Consider the following 20335-nt stretch of genomic DNA (forward strand, 5'->3'; position numbering starts at 1 on the left):
ACATGTAGAAAAGAGGTTTTGGATTGATACCAGAACAGCAAATGAAAATCCTATGGTCAGGAGTTTGGGTTAGAAAGCCTACAAACCAAACAAATTGCTTGACCAACAATTTTCCTTCTTGATCGGGTCCTATTCTGCAAATACTGTGTATTTGGAACTCAGATAATGCATTAGGAAGAAAGGTAAAATAATTAAACACTGCACTGCGGACTTACAAGGATGTTCACTCTAGAAGAAATATATGTTATCATTAATTTTATCTTGTGGCTGAAGTTACAAAAATTGCATTAATCATCAACAGATGTGTTCTCCTATACAGTTGTACTACATGTCTGACATTATTCCATCTACATGCTACATCTGATAAGCTGTGGAAGAAGGCGAGAATAAGATCTTTTAAGTGATAAATTGGAAAATAATATTGAATAATATCTTGTTTTTCTTGGTCTAAAAATTGTGTGTAAGTACATCTCAGAGAAAAAAGATAAGTGTTTTGCCCTAATATTGGGAATATATATTGGAAATACATTACAGTTATTCTAAGTTTTTTGTTTAGATTAACATAATCGCAAATACCCTGGAAATATTCAGAGTATTGGTGTCCAAAAATAGAACAGATACATATATTCTTATTGTTACTAACTTGAATAACGTTATGTCTTGTTGCTGCAAGGCATGGATCTTTCTCCATGCATCCGATGTTTTACAGATAGGGAAAGGGGCCACTTGGAGCTTGTCACACGCACAATGTCAGCATACCAACAACTACTGGTCCTTAGAGGTCCATAACTTGGCATCCTGTTAGCATAATTGCAGGATGGGTCCCACAGGAGCCTCCCACAAGCAAACGAGCAGTTGTCTTTCAGAACCGTCTTATTATGTGTAGATCACCTTCTCATTAGACTGGAGGTGTATATACATATCTTGATCTCTAGGGGTTTAAACTATTTTTGTAAGCACATTTAAATCAGGTCACATCCTCTGAGGTTTGGTCAATTAAACTGAAATACATATGTGAATAAGCTTAACAGTGTTTCCAATGAAGAAGTAAGTGCTTAAGCTCTGAGGTGGCATAGAGGATTAATTCCTTTAACTTGAAAATTTGGGAACACACGAACAAGATATTTGTACAGTTGTACAGTCAAGCACAATTCTTGCTTTTTAAGACAAAGGTGTTCCGCTTCATCTGAGTGTATATAGAGTTGAATATAACTGTACTGTTGAATTCTGCAAATCCCATGACAATCTTGTCTCATTCTTACTCCTCATTGGGGACAAGGTTTTGTCCTTTAAGTGCAATTCTTTGTTCTGTTTCATGGAAATAACCATATGTAAATACTGTTCCTCTTCAACAAGCATTCAATTTTCATTAAGATGTCTCCCATTTTGATGAATCCTTGTGATTTTTTATATTATTACTAACCAAGATATCCACCTGATTATGTTAGCTTATCCCACATTAAAAGGCTGTATTGGTTCCTCTGAATTTAGATTTTATTTCTTCCCCCCCCAACTAATGAATGACTCACAAGTCTGAGCTGCACCACAAACCCACTCTTATGGATCTGTTGCCATTTACTGATAGCTCATAGTGGCTGCCAGTTCTACAGTCTTTCCCACCTATTGTGTCACTGTACAATTCTGTGCATGCTTATTTGACAATAAAGTCTATTGAGCTGAGGGTAGTAAGTTCTGAAGAAATATGGATTAGATTTCTGTGCCTGAACCTATCGTATAAAATGACTACCTCTGTAAATACATATGGGGCAGTGCCATTTAGATGCCCTTAAAATAAAAAATATATTCAGATGCACATAATATCATAAACTGGATTTATGGCTTTGAGCACTCAGTCATTAGTAATAGAAGATGGAAAAGAATTGTGTAGATGCTGGTGCAGTAATTAAGGTGGCTTAACTTTGAGATGGATGCAGCTGAAAATAACCCAGGTTCAAATATCTCCATAAGGCATGTTCTTTCTTAATCAGGGCTTGTTGAATAAATTATCAACCATGCACATGGCTTGATTCACACAACATGCTAAGAAAAATAATCTAGGAAATCACCCTGTTGGACCCAACTATGGAAAGATAATTTTTTTTATTTTTTTTTATTTGCAGTTATATCCCGCCCGAAGACTCAGGGCGGCTTACACTGTGTTAAGCAATAGTCTTCATCTATTTGTATATTATATACAAAGTCAACTTATTGCCCCCAACAATCTGGGTCCTCATTTTACCTACCTTATAAAGGATGGAAGGCTGAGTCAACCTTGGGCCTGGTGGGACTAGAACTTGCAGTAATTGCAAGCAGCTGTGTTAATAACAGACTGCATTAGTCTGTTGAGCCACCAGAGGCCCCTGTTTACAATAATGTTTACAATTGCACATTGCCAGACTTTGGTGTATTTGCTTTGCTTGCTTTCCAGAGCAAGAGTGACATTACAGATAGTCCTTGACTTACAACCATTCGTTTAGTGACTGTTCAAAGTTACAACCACACTGGAAAAAGGGAGCTATAACTGGTCCTCGCATTTACGACTGTCACAGCGTCTCATGGTTATGTGATCAAAATTCAGGAACAGGGCAACTGGGATATATTTATGATGGATGCAGCATCGTGGGGTCATGTGATCACATTTGCAACATTCCCAGCCAGCTTCAGACAAGCAAAGTGAATGGAGGAAACTGGATCTGCTTAATGACCTGGTAATTCACTTAACAACTGCAGTAATTAGCTTCACTGTGCAAAAAAAGGTCGTAAAAATCCGGAATGACTCACTTAACAACCACCTTGTTTAGCAATGGAAATTCTGGTCTCAACTGCCATTGTAAGTCAAGGACCACTTGCACTGCAATTATCCTTAAAGCAGAAGATGGTATTATGTATGTATTTACTGATTAGTTCATTAGTCCTGTTCCACCGAAGTGAGCAGCACTTAATCTGTCTTCAGATTATCCATTCATTGGTGGCTCCTGAATGCAAAACAAAGGAAATACACCAGGCTACACTTCTATTATCACAAAAGAAACCTGAATAACTGAGCTTTCTTTGAATTGGTATAAATTTACAGAATGAAATAATGTTCCATTAAATGCATTAAAGAGGAGTGGTGAAGGGACAGATTCTGTCTATGTTACATGCATCAAGATGGTTTATCTGTGTTTGCAGGTGAGTAGTTCCTGTTTGGAAATTCTCAAGAGTAAGAAGCATCTATCGTGCTTTCCCTCTGAGAACTGTTTGGTTTCCCAAAGTAAACTGCCAGATGAAACTTCCCCATTTTTCATATAAAATTCTGATTTTCTACAGATAGCAATTAGACTTATATACCGTTCCGTAGTGCTTTATATACCACTCTTTGAATGGTTTTCAGAGTCAGCGTATTGCCCCCAACAATCTGGATCCTCATTTTACCAGTCTTGGAAGACTGGAAAGCTGAGTCAACCTTGAGCTGGTCAGGATCAAATTGCTAGCAGTTGGCAGAGTTAGCCTGTAATATTGCATTCTAACCACTGTGCCACCACAGCTCTTTAAGATATCTAATAGTGATGTTTTTAAAACTTTGCGAAAATGGGTGCAACAATGAGAGTGTGAAGATGGTTTTATGTTTTTGTGCTAAGGGAGGAAATATATATAAAAAGTAAGGCTTTAATGAAGTATTGCTAGCATGTGCCATGTTCCTGCATGTTATGAATGGAAAAACATTTTAGGAGTCTGAACATCTATAAACAATATAGCAATTATCTCAGTTCTTCCCCAGTCCCCTTGTGAATGGTGTCAAAGGCATTTGTTTAGTTGTTAGGTATGCTTGTCAGACCACTTCTTATGAACGAATGATGCTGAAACGTCAGAAAATCCTCGTCATTCCTTTTTAAATTAGCTGCTGTTTCAGACACAGGCTGTACAAAATAAGTGGCTGTTTGTTGTCATCCCTTCGCTTTACTACAAACCACAGACAATCAAGGCATGTTTTGATGTCTTCCAAACAGGTATGGATTACATTACAGGTATGTGTTCCCCAGTGCAATTAATTTCATCAGTGTAGGTTTCATTTGGTTTTTATGGGAGAACTCTCTGATGTTTCCAATGCCTTTGTTTGTGACAAGTTTTAAAGACATTTTACTTCTTACAGAATTTTGTTGCCAAGTCATGGGGAAGAATCTATCATTTGTGATGCCACTGCAGTGGCAATTAATTGAATTATTTCCCATCTTTTCATAGTTTGTTCTGTTTGTTCTATTGAAATCAGGAAAATAAATGCCCGGATTTGAACTTCCCATCCAGGATTTATAGACTACCTAGGCAGCAATGCCACATGCCCACAAATGTCTACAAGGATTGGTGCTCTCAGTGGTACTTCTGCTGTGTCTGCCAAACACTTGCCCATTCGTATTTTACTTTTACTTGGGCTATTTTAATGATAAGGCATTAAATGAGAAGCCAGCAAATGATAAAACAGCACCAGCTTTAAGCATCAGTATTTAATTCCAAAAAGAAGGGGAGGCCGCCTTCAAAACACAAAAAGGAAGGAAGGAAGGAATAGATGGAGGCCACTCGAACACTTTTTTGCTGTAATGCCTTTTTTCAACTTAATCACTATATCAAGGCCTGACCTTTGAATGTTCATTTATTTATTTATTTATTTATTTATTATTTAAATTTCTATACCGCCCTTCTCCCGAAGGACTCAGGGCGGTTCACAGCCAAATAAAATACACAATAATGTTACAATATAAACACAATTAAAATACAATTAAAAAACTTATTCAATTGGGCCGAAATTAAAAATTTAGAATAAATAATAAAAACCCAATTAAAACCCATAAATTTAAAAAACTAACCCAGTCCTGCGCAGATGAATAAATGCGTTTTAAGCTTGCGACGAAAGGTTCGGAGGTCCAGAAGTTGACGGAGTCCCGGGGGGAGTTCGTTCCAGAGGGCGGGAGCCCCCACAGAGAAGGCCCTTCCCCTGGGCGTCGCCAGACGACACTGACGCGCCGACGGCACCCTGAGGAGTCCCTCTCTGTGAGAGCGCACGGGTCGGTGGGAGGTATTCGGTAGCAGTAGGCGGTCCCGTAAATAGCCCGGCCCTATGCCATTTCAACCTGCACCTTAGTGCAAAGATTCTGTAGCATAATTTGTAATAATATTAACAATGTAACAATAAATAACAACATAGATAAATTAGGGATTCCAATGTTATGTATGTATTTTTTTTAATTTTTATGCTGCTTTTCTACTTAGTAAAAATAAAAAAGGAAGGGGGGGGGAGCAAAAATCATTGGTCGGAGCAGCCCAGTAATTTGTTTGGACCTGGGAGACCAGAGCAGGTACAGGTAGTCACTGTACCTGCTGTACACTGTACCTCAATAACCACAATTGAGCCTGGATTTTCTATAATAAGTCATTGCAGTCATTAACAAGTCACCCTGTGACCTGATTTGATTTTATGATTGCTTTTATGATGATTGGAAAGCAAGTTACCATGGCTAAGCAAACCGTGTGGTCATTTAAGCAAATCCATTTTCTGAAATGGGTAAGTCTTTTTGCTAGATGCAAGCAAAAAATGTTGCAATCATGATCACGTTTCTGCTGCAACCAATTGTAAAGTTAGTTAGTTTAGTTAGTTAGTTGCTAAGTTAGTTAGTTAATTGCTAAGCTAGTTAGTTGCTAAGAATCTGAAATGTGATACAAGTCCACACAGAAGGTGCAGCAGTTGTAACTTGGAGGATGGGTCATAAGTAACTTTTGGACTGTGTGTGTCATAATTTCAACATTTGCTAAGCAAGGGCTTCCCGTAATGGGGAACAACCTCACCATTTTACTGTTCTGTAAATGGACGTTTTGGGATTGGCCATATCCATCCTAGCAGCAATTACACCGAACCTGGTCTAATATAAATGTTCCCACAGTTCATATTTGACAGTACTGTTTTTACGGTTTTTTTAATTTTGCAAAATCTTTGGGATTATTAACATTCCAGTGCAGGGATGAAGATACAGTGGCCCTCTTAGTTATTGCTGAAAACATTTAACAGCAGTGGGCAAATGGATTGAGGTTGTTGAGAGTTGGGAGATTGGCAAAAAGTAGGAGACAACTGGTTCTCATGGGAAATTTAAAATTGATTGATTTTCCTGGATCTGCTCAAACCATGACTAGATCCAACCCAAGTAAATTTATTTACAAATCACATTAAGCCGGGATAATGGGCTAAACTGAATATAGGATGAAGTTAGAGCGGGAGAGAATGTGTGGGCTGTATTGGGGGAAAGTAGCTATGGTGCCAGGTTCTTCAGTTTTTGGATTATTGTTTGGGGTTTTAGTGTGGATTTGTGGTTTTTCTTCTTGATCAGAAGCTGCCCAGAATTTGGTTGGAGATGGGAGGCTATAAAAATATTAGAAAGAAATAAATCTTAGCATCACCAATGGAATGTTCTAACTATGACTGTAAGTGCAATAACCTCCAAGTGTAAGAACAACATACATAAATCCACAGACTGGTGGAGGGAAATCAAAAAAATAAGGATAAAGCACAAATACTTCAGATTTCTTTTTACATGTTGCTGCTGGATTGTACTCAATTGTTTGTGGGCAATTAGCTTTCTTATTTTTGGAAACTAGACATTTCTCCGCTCTTCCCACCACTTTTATTCATTGCTGTAAGTTAAATATTATGGAAACAAGTCTGCTTATTATTTGCTTTGTAAGATTTGTGCTAATGCTAATAAGCAGCAGCTGTGAAGCATTTCCTCACAAATGGTTTTTAGGCTGTGGCTCTATTAGCACACATGTTCTGAGAAAGTATGAAAAATGCACAGTGCTCCTTCTGCCCCCCCTCCCCTTATGAGACAGCATAAATTCCAAATTGATTGAAAATTCAGTTGGAGTTAGGAAATACATTAGAGGATGGGTGCCTAATCCTTGTTACTCTAAGGATTCCTTGCCTTTATTGCACAAAATACCGTATAAGATGCAGCTTAGTTTTTGGGGAAGAAAATAAGGGGTGTGTGTGTGGGAGAATCTGCCTATTAGGTATTCATTTGGCTAGGGTCCTTAGTCTGGTCAGCTTCAGCACATTCGTCTGCTGGTTTTGAGCATGTGTGTGTGTGCTTTTTATCCTCTGTTTGGGGATAAAAAAACAGCTTCTAAAGCACAGCTGATCTTTGGAGAGAGAAAAGCAGGCAAAGCATGGAGGTTGCTTCACTCACAAGCGCCTTGTTAGGGCTGAAAAAAAGCTTCGAGAAAAGCTACATTCGGAATATAAGATGCACCCAGATTTTCAGCCTCTTTTAGGGGGGGAAAAGTGCATCTTAGACTCAAAAAATATGGTAATGAATTCTCCACCCCCCTCCATACAGTCAGAATAGTTTTTGCTGCCTCAAAATTGAGGCTCTCTGTCCTTTTTTCTTTTTCCTCGGTTCAAATATTTGGAATTACCCAGTGATATTCAAATGCAACATGTTTGTTATCCAATTCACAGTGCTGTATCAGCCTAGAATTTTAGTATTCCAATTATACAGAATTCTATACCAGTACTTTAAAAAAAATGTATACAATTGTATAGATGGTTGGTAGGTATAGATTATTGGTAGGTATAAGATGCAACATTCAGGGCCATCACTTCTTCTGATGTAGAGGTAGTCCCCAATTTACAGCAGCTCATTTAGTGACCATTCAAAGTTACAATGGCACTGAAAAAAGTGATTTATGACCATTTTTCACACTTATGACCATTGCAGCATTCCCATAGTCACATGATCAAAATTCAGATTGATTCATATGTGACAGATCACAGTGTCCCAGACCCAGGGTCATGTGACCACCTTGTGATTTTTTTACCAACCACATAGATTTTTCTTATGATGATCTGTCCCTAACTTGGTCCTTCATATTTTCCAATAGTGCACCTATTACCACTGTAACTGGGTCCATCCAACTTGCTTTTGGTTGTCTCCTTGACCTTCTTCTTTCCTTCTTCTTCCATTTTTTCCAGCATTAGAACCTTCTCAGGAGGCCTAGGTCTTTGCATAATGTGTCCTAGTTATGACAATTCGAGTGTGATTATTTCAATTGCTATCATTGTTATCAAATGAGAACTCAGAATTGATTTGCTGTAAAATACATTTGTTTATTTTCTTGACTATTTATGGTTCTCTCAAAAGTCTTTGCCAACATCAAGGTTCAAAAGTGTCATTGCCATTTTTTTCTATTTTGCTTTTTCTAAGTCCAACTTTTTTCCCTGTACTTTCTTTAATTGATATGTAAGTTGTGGGTGCATAGTTAAATTTATAAAAATCATTATTGCTGAATTCTTCCAGGTGGGAAAAAGAATGTACAATGTATTGGGGAAATTTTGATAGCATCTGTTTGAACATTAATTCCGTAGAATGTGAGTACACTTCCTCATGTCTTCCAAATCTCTGTCTACACTCATCCAGATTTTCTATTAGCAGAATTATATATCTAATGATGAAAAGAAATGCCATCAAAATTTTTTCACACACATGCATTTTCTCTTATAAACAGATTCATAAATAACAAACCTTTATTCCATTTCTCCTACTTAAAAGGAGTGGTGTAGTTCATGTGCACTTTTAAAAACATTTAAAAGTACAATATTTAAGGACTGACAATACTTTGCTTAGTAGTGTACACTCATGCAGAAGTGATTGCACAAACACCATAGATACTCTTCATATATATCTAGACATTTAATTGGTGTATATATTCTGGTTTTTTTATATATTGTAAAACATTGAAATCTAGATGACATTTCACAAAAATATTTATTTATCAATTTTAAAAAGCCCTCCAAATGAAATATAACAAGAAAGCAATAGCATAAAAAAAAAGACAGCAGCAATCAAAATATTAAAATGTAGGAGGAAAGATTGGTTAAAAGAACACATTAAAATGATTTACTCAGAGCTTTCCTAAAAGGGAAGTCCTTTAGTCCTTTAATATTTCTAGAGCCATGGATTCATCTGGATCTCTTCTATATGGCAATCTGGATAATCCTTAATGAGTGAGATTTTGTATACATGGCAACAAGACAAGGAGGGTCCCTTCTGAGATGTTTGTCCGTCTCCGATAATTTCTGCCCATTTGGGAAGATCTAAATGAGTGTGCTGCAGCCTGCCCTCAATTAAACAATGCCATCTAGGGGTGGGTTCTACTCACCTTTACTACCAGTTTGCATTGTGCCCACCCGCGCGTGCTCTTCTGTGCATGCGCAGATTACTTTTGATGACGTTCGGGTCAGTGGGCGGAGCCTCCAGCCGGTTTTACTACCGGTTCTATAGAACCGGTCCGAACCGGGGGCAACCCACCACTGATGCCATCCTAGTGGGACCCATTCCAGCACAGATTTATATAACAAAATAACAGACTGATAGAGATGGAAGGAACCTTGGAGGCCTTCTAGCCCAACCCCCTGCTCAGGCAGGAAGCCCTATACCATTTCAGACAAATGGTTGTCCAATCTCTTCTTAAAAACTCCCAGTGTTTCAGCATTCACAACTTCTGGAGCCAAGTTTTTTTTTCCAGATATGGCTCTCATCTTCAGGTTTTTCCAAGGGTCCCTGAAGACTTAGCTATTCTCCCAAAGTCTTGTAATATTTGATTTGTTCTGTATGTTCCCCACCCATATCCCCTTTTCTGTTATCTTGTCTTTTTGTTTCTTTGCCCTGGGTCAGTTGGAGTCAGGTGTACTTTAAATAAATAATGACCCATAATTTAGTGTGGCTCCTCAATGCACCGATAGTCTCCTATCTTGACCCAACTAGTCAAGAAAATGCACTATGACATTCTCTCCCCCGACCCCATTCCTCTCCCTTTCTTGACTTTATTTTCTGCACTGGATGGAAAGTAACTGTAGCTGGTGATCCCCTCTGTTACTGGTCAGTATTCAGAGGCAGCATCAATCTGCTCATTAGATATTGGAGGAGAGGGAATATTAGGAAAGGCCTGTGGACGGATGGCAAGCAAGTGCTAAATACTGTATATTTATTGTATGCCATTGTCCTGAAATGCTGACAGTGAGCTTCCTGAAAGTAGAGCAATTGATAAAATACTTTGTCAACTTCTTCTGAGGGTGCTCTCTCTCCCTCTCCAAGAGAGAGGGAGAGAGAGAGGGAGGAAGGGACAGAGAGAGAGTGAGGGAGAGAGAGAGGGGGAGAGAGGGAGGGAGTGAAAAAGAGAGAGGGAGAGGGAGGGAGGGAGAGAGTGGGAGGGAGAGAAGAAGGGAGGGAGGGAGTGGGAGGGAGAGAGGGGGAGAGAGAGGGAGGGAGGGAGAAAGAGAGGGAGAGGGAGAGGGAGGGAGGGAGAGAGAGAGGGGGGAGAGAGGGAGGGAGGGAGAAAGGGAGAGAGGGAGGGAGGGAGAGAGAAAGAGAGAGGGAGAGGGAGGGGGGAGAGGGAGGGAGGGAGGCAGGGAGAGAGAGAGAGAGCACATCTTGGAATCAGTCCAGAACATTTGTAAATGAATAAATATAAAAATTATCTCATGCATCATATTTTGCCCACGTTTGAATAGGATTTCTGTTAAAATGGTATAACTCCCTTAAGACTGGTATAGTTTGCGGTTTTACAGATTTTATGTTTTGCTCATATTTCCGTGCATGTCAATGTCTTTGAGGAATGCTTTAAACAAGGCCTTGAATATTGCCATGGGTGTGCCATGAACCTGAAGTAGGAAATATAAATGGAAGTATTTATTTTTAAAATTCTTCAGCATTTAACTATTTCTTATTAAATGCTTCAAGTGTTTTGCGAATACCGGTATTACATATGATATTTGTACCTGTATGAAATATACAGTACACAAACATTTGGAGGGATCAGTATCAGTGGTGGGTTTCAATTTTTTTTACTACCGGTTCTGTGGTTGTGGCTTGGTGGGCGTGGCAGGGAAAGGATACTGTAAAATTTCCATTCCGTCCCCACTCCAGGGGAAGGTTAATGCAAAATCCCCATTTCTCCCAATCAGCTGGGACTTGGGGAGGCAGAGAATAGATGGGGGAGGGGCCAGTCAGAAATTTTACTACTGGTTCTCCGAACTACTCAAAATTTCCGCTACAGGTTCTCCAGAACTGGTCAGAACCTGCTCAAACCCACCTCTGATCAGTATGTTCTATCTGTGTCTCTGTCTTTTTCTCTCTTCAAACTGATTTTAGGAGGCATCAAACAGGGAGGAAAAAAAAGAGAATTTGGTTTAATGGTTAAGGCACCTGGTTAGAAACCGAGAAACTGTAAGTTCTAGTCCTGCTTTAGGCATGAAGCCAGCTGAGTGACCTTATACCAGCCGCTTTTTCTCAGCCCTACAAAGAAGGCAAGGATAACCTGCTTTTGAAATCTGGGCAAAAAACCCGACAGGGTCTAATCCAGGGAGTCACCAGAGGTCAACATTGATTCAAACAAACCAAGAAGAACTAGGAAGAAAACTAAAATTGAAACTGCTTTCCGAAAGTTGCTAGTAAAGTTTATTAGACTTATGCAACCTTCAACACCGATTCAGAAGAATGGCTTCAGATTTCACACAAATGCTTGCACAGCACCCGTCTGCTATTCATCAAAGCAACGCCTCCCCCCCCCCCCCCGCTTTTTGCCCAGGCTTCTACATAAGCTTTTTAAAAAGGCATTACTTTATAAGAGCTCCAATTCCTTTATTAGCCTATGGGCCCCTGAAACAATGAAATCTACTTTCAGGTGTCCAAACAAGCCTGAGGAATAGATGAATTGCTTTAGGTGATACTTTGCTTATACAACACTGGTGCGCTTTTTTTGTTTTCCAAATCCTTTTCAAAGCTTTCACGACACAAAAAAATCACCTCAGAGATGAGATTGATTGACTAACCCCGTGGCTTACAGTTCATTTTAGAAGATCTATAGGAGGCCTGGAGCTTAGTGGTGGACTCCACAGGCTTGAATTACAGAAGATCTGAAGTTTCATCTCTGGAGTCTCAAGGAAGGTGCTACGGGTAGTCCTCGACTTGCAACAGTTCATTTAGTGACCGTTCAAACTTACGACATCACTGAAAAAAGTGACTTGTTATGACCGTTTTTCACACTTATGACCGTTGCCGCATCTCCGTGGTCACATGATCAAAATTCAAATGCTTGGCAACTGATTCATATTTATGGCCGTTGCAGTGTCTTGGGGTCATATGATCCACTTTTGCGACCTTCTGACAAGCAAAGTCAGATTCACTTAACAACCATGTTACTAATTCAACAACTGCAGTGATTCACTTAACAACTGTGGCAAGAAAAGTCATAAAATGGGGCAAAATTAACTTAAATGTTTCACTTAGCAACATAAATTTTGGGCTCCATTATGGTCGTCACTTGAGGACTACCTGTACTGCTAGACACTACAGGAGTTCTTTAAGGTACAAAAACAACTTATGTTCCCTTGATCATTGATACCCTAACTGAAATTTCTCACATGCTGAACTGAAAAATCAATGAAACAGAGGAGTGCAAAAGAGAAATACTTTCACTCTTTCATATCTGTTTTCTATATGTTGCTTTTCTCATAACTGGTATGTGTATGAATGTGTTAATTCAGCCCATAGGGCTACCATATGTGGGGCTGCCAAGATCCAGTCAACCTCTAGAGGGCAGCAAAGAAATAGAATTTTGATATCTTTTTTTGCTGCCATTTAATAATTGACTGGATTTTTGCAGCCCTAATACAATGTATAGGTAGCCTCCAGATTTATCTATTCATATGACCTTTGTTTAGGAGACTTCCCAAACTAGGGTTTTACATTTTAGGTCACTTTACATGTTGAGCGTTTATTCAATTTTTAAAATAATTACTTACATTATGTGCAAACGAAGGAGAGTGTCGTCAGCCATTAAGTCTTGACCATGCCATCAAAAATATCTTAAAATATTCATATATTCCAGTTTCCACTATTCTGTAAGAGTAAAGGGGTGTCAACGCAGCTATTCCGATCTACTTCTGTGGCCAGATTTCTCAACTAAGAAATACCTATTATTTATGAGTTAAAATATAATGAAGTGATCAGATCTCTCTATTGAGAATAATACTGTCAATTTATAAATTAAAGATATACATAAATGAGATTTACCACAGATTTGTTGTAATAAGAGGATGGTGGCTCCCAATGCCTACATTTCTGTGACTAAATGTAACATGTGTTTCATCTTTGCTTTATTTCTTAACAAATGACTGAGTCTGTTATCGTCTAATTAGATTCACATTTCTGCTGGAAAATTGCATTGCAGTTTCTCTATATTGGTCTCATCGGCTTGCATCATAGCAACACCTACTGCATATAAAAACCAACTAAGAGGCTGTTTATATTTTGAAACCAAATGACTGCTGCAGAACTTGCATATAAATAAATCTGGCTCCGACTTTGCATACAATGATGGCCTTTCTCCCATCATGTCCCTCAGTGGTTCAACTGCATGACATCATTTTCCTCACTATTCTCAACCTTCTCGCTTAACGGGGCAGTTTCTCCACTTTCCGTTTCACGACACAATTGCTTTTTCATTTTTGAGGTTTATTTTCCCCTCTAATTAGTATACAGTGGAAGTAATTCCTCTCATCTTGGATTAAGAGTCACAGTCAAGAGGAGGAAAAGGAAATTATAAATTATCTGAGGCTCCATTTCCACATGCATCTTTGAAATATTTAACTATCACATCTGCCTTCAGACCTATATTCAATTTATATTAATGTTATTAAAATGGCGTATGAAAGACTAACCATTTTATTATAGTATGAGAGTTTCTGGATTACAGTCCAATTCATGACATACGAAGAATATTGACTTGAATATACGTTTGAGTGTTTAAATGCACATACAGGTAGTCCTCATTTAGAAACTGCCTCATATATTGAGTTCCAACAGTGATGAAAACGTAAGTTGGCAACTAATTCTCACATTTACAACCTTTGCGCTCTTTCTCTCTCTCTCTCCCTCCCTTTCTCTTCTTCTCTCTCTCTCTCTCCCTCTCTCCCTCCCTCTCTCTCTCTCTCTCTCTCTCTCTCTCTCTCTCTCTCTCTCTCTCTCTCTCTCTCGGGTTCATCATTACAGTCAGCTAGTACATGTCCTGTATCTTAATGTTTTGTTTTTCCCTCTTCCTGAGTGGAGAAATTAAAACAAGTTCTCATTTCCTGAGTTGCTTCTCTCTCAGTGCAGACTGATCCTAAAGATCACTAACTCAGTTTTGTGACCTTAATTAATTGATGTGAACTTTCCTTGACTAGCTGCAGCTGCTGCCTGAAATTGACAAGACCCTAATCAGTCTAAAGACCTTTGTTTCTTTCAGAAGTGGCTTGCATTAGGCAAACAGGTGGCTGTAGCACATTTTCCTATGTGTATTCCACATTGTGTGTCTGCTTATTCTCCTGCAATCCCTTCCTTTCCAATGAATATAAATACATTATTCTCCTTCTTGCTAATTATCCCAGTGCTGGGGTGAATGTTACAAAGGATGGGAGAGTGTGAAAAAGGGCCATAAGATCTGCCCTTTTTCCCAGCTTCCTCGTGAGTTGAATTCTAGAAATCTTCCCCTCCATTTAGTCTCACTTGTTTGAGAGTGTGTCCATCTGATGCAGTAAAGCAGAGGAGTCAAACGCACATCGTCACGGCGGTGTCACGTGACATATCGGGACTTCCCCCCCCTTCACTCAACCAGGCATGGGCGTGGCCAGCACGTGACACATCTGGCCCGCAGGCGGGTAGTTTTGACAGCCCTGCAGTAAAGCGAAGAAAAAGCTGAAGTAAAATTGCAAGCATAGTTGCGGTCATGTAATTTTTCATTTAGCGACCACTTCACTTATTGACCGAGTTGCCAGTTTCCAACTGTGGTCGCTAAAAGAGGATTTCCTGTAACGGTGAGTATTCACTTCTAATTACCATAGTGCCGAAATGACAAGACATTATCAAGTCTGCTGCAGTAGAGAATTGCATGCATATGTAATTTAAGAGGCAAAACGTGCAAATTCATGTTTCGTTGCTTGCATACCCTAGAGGTGCCTCTGTATATATCCAGGTTTGAGAAGAGGCTATAACAGTAAATGTGAATCCAGAGAGAATGAAATATAGAAGATGCAAGCACTGATGATTACATATTGATAGATGCCATTCACAAAACAATTATACGCTGTGATATAGGCATCCTTGCATTTTTGAGCTGATTAATATATGTCATGAGTTCAGAACCTTTAGAGTCAAATATTTTGATGAATTCTGGTTCTATTTTTTCTTGATATAACTAGTAATTTTTTTTTGCTCAAGAATGGTAATTCCATCTCTGCAACAAGAATTACAATTAATGGCATTGAAGAAGATCACATCTGATCTGAAACTTGCTTAACGTCTGACTTTCAAACTTCCATATTTGTAGAACGGTTATTCTGTTAGGCATAGAAAACTGTTCAGATCTGTGCAAAGGACTTTCACTTATCATATCTGCATATGACTGATAAACAGATATATATGAAGGGACAGATATTAATGATATAATTCAGTGTACTTCATTCTTGGAAAAATATTTGCTTTGGGAAATGATACCCTTAATCTGGAACCCAGGCTGGGCTGCAGGGAGTAAGGTAGCAACCCTTTAATTATCCCAAAGATGCTTTCCAAAAAGCAACTGGACTTCCTTTGTTTTTTCCTTGAAGTTGTTTTGCTTCTCATCCAAGAAGCTTCTTCAGTTCCATTCAGTCAGAACTGAAGAACCTTCTTGGATGAATAGCGAAATGTCTTATAGGGGGAAAAAAACAATGAAAGTCCAGGTGATTTTTGGAAAGCGCCTTTGGGACAACCATGACATGGATGACTGCGAATCTCCACAGACAGCCCTTTAATTAGATTACAAAAGTGTTTTATATTTAAGTATGAGGTGAGAAGAGGGGGAATGAATAAACACTGCAGTTGATTGTCCATGCTTGGTGGGGGAGGATTCACAAAACCATGAGGCACCCTTATGCTATTTACTGGCTATCTGAGCAGAAATGTTGTTTGTGTGGGCAGCGGTTGAAACAAAATATTTACTCTGCATTTGGGCTGGTAATGCTACTGTGTAGAGATGCCCTAATCCCCAACTCAGAGTGATGCTTCCAGAATCAACTCTCCTTCCTGTTTCACCTGCCTGTCATTTTTTATCCACTGTGTGTAAAATGAACAGCTTGAGACATTCCTGCTTCAATCACTGATTTATAGTTTGCATTCAATCAGTTCCCCACAGCCTTTGTTGCTTCGTGGCCTAATCGAAGCTCTTTGTTGCACAGAAAAATGAGTGCTTTTAAAAAGGCCACATGCTTTTTCTCCATGAACAGCGTCCCATCCCTCCCACCATGAATGGCTTGCCATTAGTCAGGAAGTTTCTGTTAACTAATTGTTAACCTATTATTTGAGCCCATAAAAATTATTGAAAGGCCAAGGGAAAAGCTGCTGAAATGAGGAATATTTCTCTGCGAGCATCCAGGGAGGAATAAAAAGTGCTACAGCCAGCAGAATCTATAAATGTGTATAAGGGGGATATTTTGGTAATGGCAATTAATCAGTAAATCCCCACCCTAATAAGACAATCGCTGCTGGATAGAGCTGCATATTACATGTAACATTTCTCAGAGGTGAAAAAAAAGGCTTCTTTTAAAGACAAGCCTGGACGCTATTTACATAACCAATGAAATAATGAACATTATATATTATAATTGAATTGTTATTCAGAGCCACAAAAGTAACATGACAAACACTGGAAAATTTCACCTGTGATCCATATTATTAGTAGATTTAAAAAAGCCACTCAGGTGCTTTACCGCTCTGCATCTGAAGTGTGGTGATTTTTTAAATTGACATATGAGAAAGTAAACACATTCTCTTGAAAGGGCCTTGTTCTAGCTGTGAAGTTCTAGGAATTGAAAGATTATGAAGATGTACACATTTAAAGAGCTGAACTGATGTCAAGTTCCATTTTACGCAGCTGGTTGGTATATGGGCAAGGGCAGCTGGTGGGTGAGTCAGCAGGAAAAAGTGGCAAAATGTGCCCTGTGATGTTGTCACATGTAGATACTGATAAGCGATATTCCAGGACAAACACAAAAGGACAATATGTGTCATATTGTCACTACAATACATTTTGTCATTCTAATTATATGATGCTGAACAATGGACACCTACAAGTGAGCTTGGGCTGCAACTGCAACCCGAATGTCTTTTTTAGCAGCCACTAGAGTCCCTCCATTTTGAGGCAGGAAGCACCTTTGAGAAGATTTAACATAGCTTGAAGAAAGATCTTAGAAGGCTTTGCAGATACCCAGGAAAACCAGAACAAACATCTTTCCACCCATTTGCCATCCCTCTAGCAAGAATGGCCTTCAGGCTCTTCCCAAATGTTAAATTTAGCTCTTACCCAACACTGTCGATACTTAAGTTAGTGTAGCTCCCCAACCTTTCACAGAGATTGGCTCATATTTCATGGAAGATATTAACTGTCTTAAAAGAAATTAAAAGTACATGTCCATTGTATTCAAACAGTGTTCCTAACAAATCCCTGATTCCCCCCCCCATATTTTATCAGTAGGCAGAAAGGAATCATGGTGAGTCTTAGTCTAGATTTCTGCTATCAAAGCTGAAGGAGAATAATTGTCTGATTTGAAAGAAATATTTATGTATATGAATCTACAGGAGGTGCTGTATCTGACTATTTTATTGCCTACATTATATTATGAGCCACGGTGGCGCATTGGTTAGAGTGCAGTACTGCAGGCTACTTCTGCTGACTGCCGGCTGACTGCAATTTGGCAGCTCAAATCTCACCAGGCTCAAGGTTGACTCAGCCTTCCAGCCTTCCGAGGTGGGTAAAATGAGGACCCAAATTATTGGGGGCAATATGCTGACTCAGTAAACCGTTTAGAGAGGGCTGTAAACAGTGTAAAGCGGTATATAAGTGTAAGTGCTATTGCCGTTGCTATTACTTTGGGTCAGATTAATGCTTGGATGGGAGTCCAGCAAGTATCATTAAATCATTTGAAAACCATCCTAGAAAAGGGCAATGACAAGCCATTTTGGACTATTGCCAGGAAAGTTGCACAGATATGTCCATCCTGCTTTAAATGGTTTAACTTATGGAGCTTCCTTGTGAACACACCAACTTCAGCAAAGGCACAGAGTTAGTCACCTAACTGAATGCCTGTTTCAGTTGTTTGTAAAGCCATATTTCTGGAATCAGCAACTAGCACATCTGTGTGGCTAAATGGCACCCCATTATTAGGGCGAGGTGGGGAATGTTGGCAGGCACCATTGAATGTCTTCAAGGAGCTTTGCAACAGGATGTGAACCTGTTGAGTGCGTGTCCACTGCCGACACAGAAATCCCAAAAGCAATTTCTTTTGAATCCCAGCTAAATAGGCATTCAGTATTTTATTACATCCATACCTGCAGATTTAAATGAAGCTAATCTCATCTTGCTATAAACTATGAATACGATTAATGCAATGTATCGTGCAAAAGGAAAACAAAGTTGAATGATAGGCTCTATATGGAAGTATTGAACATGAGTGACAAAAACAATCCGCCTTGATGTAAATTAGGAATTTTTTTTACATCTGTGAGTGAAACAGGTTTCCTGATTCTTTTTTCTACCCAGTCGGGATTCATAGCTTGCATTACAATTTTTTCCACTTTATAGCCAAAGTCATCAAAACCTGCCATAAATAGCGCAAGGGATGAATGGCTGTGGAACCAAGCACAGGTGGCGAAGCTCACCCAAAGGCTATTTGAGCCATGGGTGATCTTCCACTTTCATTAAATGCATCTCTGGCTCCATTAATTAAATGTTCAGTTTAAATCCCATCCTACAAAAGACTGAACATTTCATCTTCAAAAAGCCCAATTTTCTCTAATATACAAAAAAGCTACAGAGCTACAAATCCCTGCAGCTGCAGGGAGGAGAGACCAGAGAAAAAAATTCTGATAGACAGGGTGCATGTGAATGACTCTCTCAGTGGGAATGTGCTACAAGGAAACCATCTCTTCGCAGGACCCAAGGGCCCCAGAACACTGATGACATGTCCATTCCATATCTCTCTTGGTAAGCACTGATGTCTATGATGTGTACGGAAAAGGATCTTCCAAGGCATTCTTCCCAGACAATCTTCCCAAAATCCCAAGGCTGGATTGGGAGAAGGATTTAGGAAACCAAACTAAAGTGTCATCTGTTTTCAGTTCACAAGTTGGCTTGGTTACCAAAGGATGATGACTTGTGTTTGCTTTCCCCATCTGGTTCTGGTTAGTGCATTATTTACATTTCCTGCTAAGAGAGCAGTTTACAATTTCCAATTTAGTAGGGTTTTGGGCTGAGATCTGAAGAGTCCAATTGTGAATTTTATGCAAATTTCTCCCCTCCCCTCCCTCCCCTCCCCTCCCCTCCCCTCCTCTTTCTTTCTTTCTTTCTTTCTTTCTTTCTTTCTTTCTTTCCTTCCTCCCTCCCTCCCTCCCTCCCTCCCTCCTTTGCAAGTTACAGCGGGAAACGATGCTTATGTATGTAGACACAAATACTGATCACCCTCAAACCTCCTGCAAGAAGGAAGGTTTATTACAGCCAGGGACAGAGTGGAAGGCAAAGAAACACAAGTGATTTTGAGCAGCAGAATTTCAGTCCTTCTCAACATGCAAGCAGACACATGCATAATTTGGTGCAGCAACAAACTTTAATTTGGACAACATGGCTTTCCAAATTCCCTAACACAATGTTAGAGGCAGACAGACAAAGCAAAGTCTTAAGAGCTTGTATAAAAGATAATAAGGCAGCCAGTAGAGATGTTTCATACATATGGGGCCACAGCAAGGAAGACTCCATTCTTGCTGTCAGGCAATAAGCCAAGCCCATTAATACACTAAGCCACTTGGACAGCTACATGCAATACAGTTACTGTCTTTATATTGAAAAGAAAACGGATCTTTACATCCCAGAATAAAACAAAACATATTACAGCTGGGTAGCCTTCCAAATATATCTCCCCACAAAGATATAGGAATGGGTCTTTGTGTGTGTGGGCAGGACCTTAGATATAATGATCAATGTGAGGGTAGTCCTTTTAGGCTTTGTGAAGTCTGGAAGTGCTCAATGAGTTTGTCCAAATGTTGCCTTGTAAAGAATGCCAGAGTTCCAAAAAACCAAAAGCTAAATATATCATTGAGTCATGCATTAACTCAAAGTCTGCTGTTCCATTTTTGGATGAAAACCACCATGCATGCAACCCGTTATAACCAATTAGCCTAAAAATCTGGATCTGTTCTAAATATTTGGTAACAATTGTGTTAAATGTATACTGGATCAAGAGTGCATT

This window comes from Ahaetulla prasina, chromosome 1 (assembly GCF_028640845.1).
Source record: "Ahaetulla prasina isolate Xishuangbanna chromosome 1, ASM2864084v1, whole genome shotgun sequence".
NCBI classification, from domain to species: Eukaryota; Metazoa; Chordata; class Lepidosauria; order Squamata; family Colubridae; genus Ahaetulla; species Ahaetulla prasina.